The sequence below is a fragment of the Phascolarctos cinereus genome, unplaced genomic scaffold (genome assembly GCF_003287225.1).
Source record: "Phascolarctos cinereus isolate Bilbo 61053 unplaced genomic scaffold, phaCin_HiC Scaffold_5;HRSCAF=322, whole genome shotgun sequence".
Classification (NCBI taxonomy): Eukaryota; Metazoa; Chordata; class Mammalia; order Diprotodontia; family Phascolarctidae; genus Phascolarctos; species Phascolarctos cinereus.
The window spans coordinates 137,142,127-137,151,306 of NW_027555958.1; the positions used below are offsets into that span (position 1 = coordinate 137,142,127).

The 9,180-nt window shown below is 35.2% G+C and overlaps 1 non-coding gene across 1 annotated transcript; it reads left to right on the forward strand.

Annotated features, from left to right (window-relative positions):
* Window positions 1–1,530: 1,530 nt before the first annotated feature.
* On the forward strand, window positions 1,531–1,655 carry LOC144458137 (U6atac minor spliceosomal RNA). The gene has a single exon (XR_013487688.1). It is a non-coding gene; the product is annotated as a U6atac minor spliceosomal RNA (small nuclear RNA).
* The last annotated feature ends 7,525 nt before the right edge of the window (window positions 1,656–9,180 follow it).

Sequence of the window (9,180 nt, forward strand, 5' to 3'; positions counted from 1 at the left end):
GCTTTTTGTTGAAGCAAAGAAATGGAAAAAAATGTGGGTGTCTATTAACTAGCCAAGAGCCAAATAGTATGTGAACATAATGGGATGATATTGTTCTGTAGAAGTGTTGAAGGAGATAAGAGTCAGAGAAACTCTGGAAAATTTGTGTGAAGTGACACAGTGATGTGAGCAGAACCAGCAGAACAATTCATAAAATGACTACAATAAAGTAAAGGAAAGCATCTTTGAAAGACTTAAGACTTCTGATGAATGCAATCACTAATCATAGCTCCAGGAGACTGATGACCAAGAATGTTTTCCATTTCTTGATATATCTAATGAATTAGAGGTGCAGATTGAGATACACATTTTCAGTTGCTAAACATGTTTAAATTCATTTTGCTTATATATATATTTGTTCCAAGCAAGGGTTGTTATTTGGAAGAGGAAAGAATGGTGAAGGAAAGTGGGTAGGTAGCAATTCCAAAGAAAAGACAAGAACACAGCTACAATCTCTCATCTCCACTCCAGGAAGCTTCTAAGTGGTTTAGCCACTGTCTACAACCCACTGTGTTAGTGACAGCAGTGGTGGTTCCTCTGCCAATATAGTGATACCTACCACACTCTTGTCCTTTGCCCTCTCTTAAAGCATCTCTGTTCACCTTTATATCCTATGCATATCCTTCCTCACAAAAACTCTTTTCCCTCAGGTTAAAGACAAAACAATGCCATCTCATTATGACACAATCCCTTTTTAATTCATAGATTATAACAGTCTAGAGTATATGTGTCCCATCTAGCCAAACATTATGCCTAGAGTACATATCTCCTTGGTAACAAGAATTACATTCACATAGAGGTTTAAAAAAAAACAACAACTCTGCTCTAGAGATACAAACTTTTCCTCTAGTATAACCAGTATCAGATATGTGCTGGTCATAGGGCAAGCTGCTCAATGTACATCTGTTACTATGACTAAATAAACAACTTAAATGTCTATTCCTCTACCCCCAACAAGGTATCATATGAAATAAATTAGTAAAATCACCTTTACATGCAAAGGACAGGAAATAGGGGGGGCACAATCTGATTGTGAAGCAGAATTCATAATTTTAACATATTGTGGTATAGACATAAAAGATAAAATAGACAATTACAACTACATACAATTAGAAAGATATCACAAAAAATAATTCAGCCAGAAATTTTTTAAAAAGGAAATTCAACTGAGGTCAAATTTTTCTACTATCCCTGATAAAAGTCTAATATCTACTTTAATAAGGAATTAATAGAAATACATGACCATGGATATTCCCCAATAAGCAAGTGTTAAATAAATATGAACAAATAGTATTTTTTAAGAAATATTAGAAGAAATCAGTAGCATCCATAGGAAAAAATTGTTCCAAATAACTAATAATAAAATACAAATTAAAGCAATTCTGAGACTTCATTTGAACTCAGCAAATTGAAAGATGGAAAAAAAAACAGAAATAGACAATATCAAAGGAGCTGTGATAAAACAGGCACATTAATATATACTATTCATATGTGTTGTGTGAAAGGAGAAGTTAGTGCTCTCCTTGATAAAGATGGAAGAGGTTCTAGTGACTTTTATGGTACACTACTAGTAAACTTGTGAATTGAATTTATTCACTCATTCTGGTAAACAATATGGAATTATCAAATAAAAGTCATTAAACTATTTATACCTCTTATTATAGAAATCCTACTCTTGGGCATTTTCCTTCAAGGAGGTTGAATGTGTTTGAATATATGTGAAAATATTCAAAGAAACATTTTTCTAGGGTACATAAAAATTAAAAATACAGTACATACTCATATACTAAAAAATGACTGAGCAAATTGTGGGAAATGAATGCAATACAATATTATTACATCTTAAGAAATGATGAGAGTCAACATGACATAGTTTTGTGAATGGCCTTAGAGTCAGAAAGACATGGATTCAAGTCCTGGTTCTAATATATTAGACACTGTGTAACATTGTGCAAATCACTTAATTTCTCAGTGTTCTGGGCAACACTGTAAGACTATAATTGCAGAACAGGTGCCAATCTTCACTGGTGGAAAGATTTCTGTTTTGGGGAGTTGCTCCCACCATTGAAATAATAGGTCCAGTCACCAAAGAAATAAGTGAGGAATATGATGAATTGAGGGAATCCTTGGAAGATTTGTATGAGCTGATACAGAGCTATCATCGTTCGGTTTCCTAATAGTTTGGTCCTATGCTAAAATGAAATGAGACACTCATAGGTCATTCAACAATGAAGAAAGAAAGAAAGAAAGAAAGAAAGAAGAAAGAAGAAAGAAAGAAAGAAAGAAGAAAGGAAAGGAAGAAGGAAGGAAGGAAAAAAGAGGAAGGAAGGAAGGAAGGAAAAGGAAGAGGAAGGAAGGAAGGAAAAAGAAAAGGAGAAAAGGAAAAAGAGGAAAAGAAGAAGGAAGGAAGGAAAGAAGGAAGGAAAAAGAAAGAAAGAAAGGAAAAAAGAAAGAAGAAAGAAGAAAGAGAAAAAGAAAGAGAAGAAAGAGAGAAGAAAGAAAGAAAGAAAAAGAAAGAAAGAAAAAGAAAGAAAGAAAAGAAAGAAAGAAAGAAAGAAAAGAAGAAAAAAAAGAAAGAAAAGGAAGGAAGGAAGGAAGAAAGAAAAGAAGAAAGGAAGAAGAAAAGAAAGGAAAAAAGAAAAGAAAGAAAGAAAGAAAGAAAAGAAAGAAAGAAAGAAAGAAAGAAGAAAGAAAGAAAAGAAAGAAAGAAAAGAAAGAAGAAAGAAAAAGGAAGGAAGGAAGAAAGAAGGAAGGAAGGAAGGAAGGAAGAAGAAGAAGGAAGGAGAGGAAGAAAGAAAGAAAGAAAGAAAGAAAGAGAGGGAGGGAGGGAAGGAGGTTTACTTACCCATAGCATAGAAAAAATATTCAACGAGGATATAGCACTTAACTTGGGTAGACATGACTTCTACCCCCTTGCCCCCATATAGAAACTTTTCTGGTCAGCAGGGCAAGGTGTGGTAATTCCAACAGTCTTAGCACATCCACCAAATCTCAAGTGCCCAGATTCCCCTGAAAGACCTTTTTATGTCTTTTGGTGATAAAGAAGTCATGTCAACAGGGTGTGATACCATGATGAATGTGTTTTAATAATATATGGCTTGAGCCTTAGTCCCCAGGGACAACCAGGTCTTGGGGACAGCTTTGTTTCCTTTTTAGGAAAAGAACTAAATGGAAGATGGAGGGGAAAAAAAGATAGTAGTGAATAGTGGTTTTATCACACAAATTTTGAAGCAAAAATATGATGTACACAATAACTAAAAAACTTTAAACAAAAAGAACAGAAAAACAAAGCTGAACATTGTGTAATTGTAATGACGAATCTTGTCCCCTGAGACATGATGAAGAAATGTACCTCCCTCATTTCCTTGGAGAAATGTGGAATTTTGGGTGCAGTATGTGGGGGTGTGGGGAAGAAGTATATTCAGAAACGACTATGAGGTAAAAACAAATAACATCAATAGAAGTTTAATAATAACCTTAAAAAAAACTTTGAAAAAAATTCTATCTGTTTCATCCCATGATAATTTCTATTAAACTTCTGTTTCCCAGCATCTGAGTTGGCTTCTTCTACATTAGACATATCACCTCATTTGGAACACTAAACTTTTTAAGTGATACAGTGTTACTGCAAAGTTACAGTGACTTCAGGTGTTGTTTGAATTCACTTAACTATCATAGGTTCTTGTCTGAAATCATAGCATAAAATTCAATGAATTCAATAGTATAGTCAGTCCTTGAAGCCAAAAGACAGTGAAAATACACTTTCCTAAGGAAGTTACTCACTTAACAGGTGAACTTATTTCCTAACTGAACTTTTTTTGTCTCTTTTGTTAACTATGGCTCAAATAATTTTATTTCATAGCTACCACAATGTCAGATTTAAACTCTGCTTGTTCTAAAAGAGCTGAATTCCCATTCCCTCTTGATGTTTCTACATAAAAGTAGTATTTAGATCTATTTTGTGTTTTTTGGCCCAGATATCTTCACTCCTAACATTCGGGGTCAACTTTTCCAGTAGGTGGAAGCAAGTCAACCTATGTGGTATGACTTCAAAGGTACTAGAAAGGCCTCTCTGTTCCTCTCTCTCCAAAATACTTCCTCCACCCAACTCAGTGATGCTTAAAATTCCATAATTAGAGATTCATTCTTTTGGCTTAAGATGATTATCTGACCTATACCACTCAATTGGACCCACCCTGCAGAAGGGCCTCCAGGGGGTGGATGGTGTGAAGAGAGAGGAAAGGGAGATGTATCAATAGGACCAGAGGAACAGAGGCGAAAGGCTTGTTACTGCATAGTATCATAGGCCAAAAGGACCAGAGATCAATGAACATCTGAAGGAGAAGAGAACCTTATCCTTAGTCTTATAAACAGTCTGATTAACAGCCCCAAACAAGGTTACAGACTGGCTAAGCAAATTAGGGTCTTGGTGTAAAGTAACAGGTCAAAAAAAAAAAAGAAACTCAAGGTACAAGATCAAAGGGAGGAACTGAATGAGATAGATAGCTCTAGGGTCTACATTTTTTCATTTGCTTTAATTACTCTGCTATCCTTTTGAACTGATCTTTGAAGCCCCAGCTCTACTTCCACTTCCTCTGACTGAAGTGAAAAATTTCTGGTGACCACATTGACAGTATCTTCACTTCAAATGTAAATATCCCTGAGTTCACTGGCAAATATTTATTAATCAGTGAATTATAAAGTATTAATGGGAATATGGATTAGATAGGGACTAGATCTATTATTTCATTAGTATTAAGGAACTCCTTGACTGAAGAAACTTTCTCTAACCAATGTAGGTCATATATTTAAAATGCTGGACTTACAAAAACAAAAACAGTCTCTGCTCTCAAGAAGCTCAAATTGTATTGGATTGAGGTTAGAGATCCTTTCCTGAGAATTGTCTTTGGGAGTCAGGAAGAGAAAGAAATTACAAAGACATTAGGTTAACAGTAACTTATTGGTAGGAGTGTTCTTGTTAATGTTTAACAATAAGCTGGGCGCAGAGATGTACAAACAATACACTTTTATGTTTAATGTGCATTTAGTATGCATTATAAACATTTTCTCCCTACTTTCTTAAGCCTAAACAATTAATAAAACAATAAATCAAGCTGTATTTTTTTTAGCTATTGGCAATTTCCAACCTATGCCCTAACCTCAGCAAACCCTTTCCTTTGTTCCTGGTTTTGCCTTCTAGGACCAAGCTGAACTAGCCTATTTTTTTCCTCTTCATGAGAGTCCTTTAAATACCTAAACAGCTGTCATGTCATCCCTAAGTCTTTTTTTCACCAGAATAAAGAATGTAACAAGAGAATGAAGTTCATAAGGTGGTAGGAAGTGAAAGAGGAGAGGAGAGATGATAATATTTTTCTCAGATGCCAGGGAAATTGTTAGGGGACCCACAAAGGTGGGAGGAAAGCCTGATGACTGAGGCCAATCAAGCTAGGAGTTATATATTAGGGATAAACCCAATGAGGCCAAACCATTTGTATTGAAAAAAATCCTCAATAAGAAAATTCTTCAAGCAGAAATGGCTTAATTTCTCCTCATCATTACACCAATAACTATTCTTTAATGACTTCACAAAATGACTTGCCTGACATACAGGGAGACATTCAATATTAATATGCTCTTCCCCTGCCTTTTTTTCCCCCTAAAACTACTTGATCTGTACCTCCTATGAGATTCTCCAAATATTTCTCTCTTCTCTGAAAATGGCAGCCAGAGACCTTATCAGTCTAATTTGTGATGTGCATCTTGGCAGTTCTATCACTTAACTGCTGTTGATTTAAATATTTTAAACTGGCTTGTGGTATCTCCCAAGGCCTTACATACTCACTGCCCTATCTCAGTGAAGAACATGAGTCATGTCTAGCAATCTGAGTCACCCTCCAGAGTTCTCTGAATTAGCCTTAATTTGGTGCTTTCTGGTTATCAGCATACAACCTGCCTGCTGAGAGCTTTGTTTTGCTTTCCTTCCTCTCCCTTGGCACTCCCTTAATTGGTAGTTGATGACTTCCATGTTGAGGCAATGCACTTTGGGGAGAGCAAATTGGCTCTGAGGCAAAAATAAAAACAAAGCAGGGCTGGATAGAAACTGTTTTATGAAAAGTGTTAATCAAATGGGAAAGCCTAGAGATTTTTCAGGAAATTTCTTATTGGATTCTTTATACACTAATCAGCCTGACCAGAGCCCATGGGCTGGGAATGAGGATGTAATCAACTGTAAGGAGGAAATGCTCTTTCTTCTGGGCTGATTCCTCCCTCTCCATATAAACCAATTCCAGAACTCACTACTAGGGAGTACTGGTCAGGAAGACCTACGTTAAAATTCTGCCTCAGACACTTACTAGCTGTGTTAACATGAACAAGCCAATCTCTGTCTGGACAGCATTGACTTGAAGAAAAGAGTCCCATAAATCATGGGATTTTAGGCAAAGGACCTTATACTTCCTCTCCTTGTTGTGAGGACCTTGTAGTATATAAAATCACTGAACCAACTCTAGTTACTTGCTGGAAGAAACAATTAAAATAACAGAATAAAATTATTTCATGCACAGCCAATATTGAACTATCCATGACAGCAGAGTGGTGGGGTAGTACAGATTGTTGATTATCCATAATCGTGAGTAAGCAAGAAATAAATTTTATTTGACTTGAGACTCCTATTTCTTATCTTGTGTTTTCCTTAAGAAGATATTAAAAGAATTTACTCTGTGCCAGGCACTATGCTAAGTTCTGTGAATAAAAATACAAATTTACATTCTACTAGGGCAAGACAGTGCACAAAAGGCATCAGAAAAGGAGGGAAGGAGGTGAAGAGGCAGGCCCACAAGGGATCAGGATGTTAAAATCCCAAGAATCAGAAGCCAAGTTAGTAAAAGAATGAAGAATGGCTGGGATGTTCCCTTCCCTCAAATGGAGGCACTAGGAGGAATTAACCAATGCAAGAAGAAGGTCAGCCTGGTGGAGTGATGTTCCAGGTTGGAAAGGCAGCTGAGGCAAGGTTGATGAAATTAGTAGAGTCAAATGCAGAGAAGAAAAACCCAGGAGAAGAATATTAAAATGAATCTGGATTTGTTACCTAAGCAAACACTAACTAATAGGTGAGGAGCATTAGACATGTGGTAAGAAACAGAAAGAGGCCAACTTGTGATTAAGGTCTGTGCAGATATTCTATATTCAATTTTACATGAATAAAAATGTGTATAATACGCACAACAAGAAAGCTTTACCTACAGACAAATGAATCCTTGGATTAATGTTAAAAATCATTATGCATTTTAAGCATAAAATTTTCCACACAGAGGATTCTTGGTCCACAAGGCCCATGTTGTCTCTCATTCTTTTGTAGGTCATAGAAATCAGTATTATTAGAGTTGGAAAAAATCTTAAGCATCATGTAACCCAATACACATTTACGTAAAAAAAATCTGACCAAAAGAGATGTACTGATGTTTCTAAGTTCTTCATGTAGATTTCTCGTATGGATATAAAGAGGATTTAAACCCCGACCTTCTCTCTACCTGATCAACTTTTGATGTTATGCTACACAAGTTACCACCATGAAAACATAATTTGTTTTTTCCAGGTTTATTTTATTGCTTTATGTGTTGGGAAAGGGATGAGTAAGGGAGTTCAGTTTGGTCGCTATCTATGATTTCATTAGAGTAAGGACCTCCACTGTTGACATCATCCTAGGACCAGTGCATTTAAGTAATTTATCTGTAATTTATAACCTTAGTGAATTTCCTGGGTCATGAGTAATGATCGTGGTCACACAGCTCGTATGTGTCACAGGTAACATATGGATACAAATCTTCTGAACTAAGAGTAGGCTACCAACCACCATACCAAATGACCTCTCATTCTCAGGTCTAAACGACTGAGTTTCTCCAAGTCATTTTACATTTTACACAGTGTTTTCTCATCTTTTAATGAACAAAACGAAGTTAAAATGAATTAGCTTAGATATTTAATGTGCTAAGTATAACTTAAAAGAGGAATATTGTCTATATACTCAGAGCTTTTGGGAATACATTACTTGAATGTTTTATAATACTGGGAGCACTACAAATAGTGTCCCTGAAGACAGACTTTGCAGAAAGAAGATAAATAAGGACTTCCAGGTACATTGATTGGATAACCCACTAGGCCATTTTGGCCATTATTTTATATTTGTGTAGCTGCAGAGGAAAGCTGGTTCTGTATTGTACATAAAAGAATGCAAAGAATATGGATGCTTATACAAAGAACATAAATTAAGGCAATTTTTGAGATGATTCAGACTACAGAACTTTTTTTTCTAATACATCTGGTTAATTAAGGGTATAATCATAATTAGAGGTTGTAATAATAATAATAATAGATAACATTTATAGAACACTTTAAAGTTTACAAAATACTTGATATGTTATCCCATTTAATTCTTACATAAATCCTGAAATATGCTATTATCTTCTTTTTGCAGATGAGAAAACTAAGACAGGGGTGACCTGACTTGCCCAGAATCACACAAATACTAGGTGTCTGAAGTCTAATTTGAATTCAGGTCATCCTGACTTTAAGTCCAGGGAATGATTTCTCATTTGACTTCATGAGTAGCCACATTTTATGTGGCTCTTCCCAGAGATACTTAGAAACCCATTAGCTTCGACTTTGTTCTAGGGACCAACCACATGTTTGCCATAAAAATGTTTTTGAATAAACAGTTAATATACAAATGTTTGTGTGGAACAAAAAGTAGCAAACTGTATACAGAATTCAAGTTTGTATTTCATTGCAATTTATGGAGTTTATTAACACATGGCAGTTGTTTTCCATCTTCCAGGCAACTTTTATCATCTCTAGTTTACAGAGGTTTTATAGCAATTCTAAAAGAGCAAGAAATTATTGGTCCAAATAGGTTTCTGCAAGAGTTGGTAGGCTATATTCAGGCAGTTTTTTGTAAACACAAAATAGACATATAGTATGAAAAATTACTAAAACTTACATTATTTTTGGGTACTTGTTTATTAGCATTCATTATAAAATAGCCCAATTTTACTTTTGTAGGTAAATTTCTGATTACAGTAATAATATCAATGATACCTGTAGATTTGTCATAAAACATATTATGTAAAAAAGATAGATAGATAG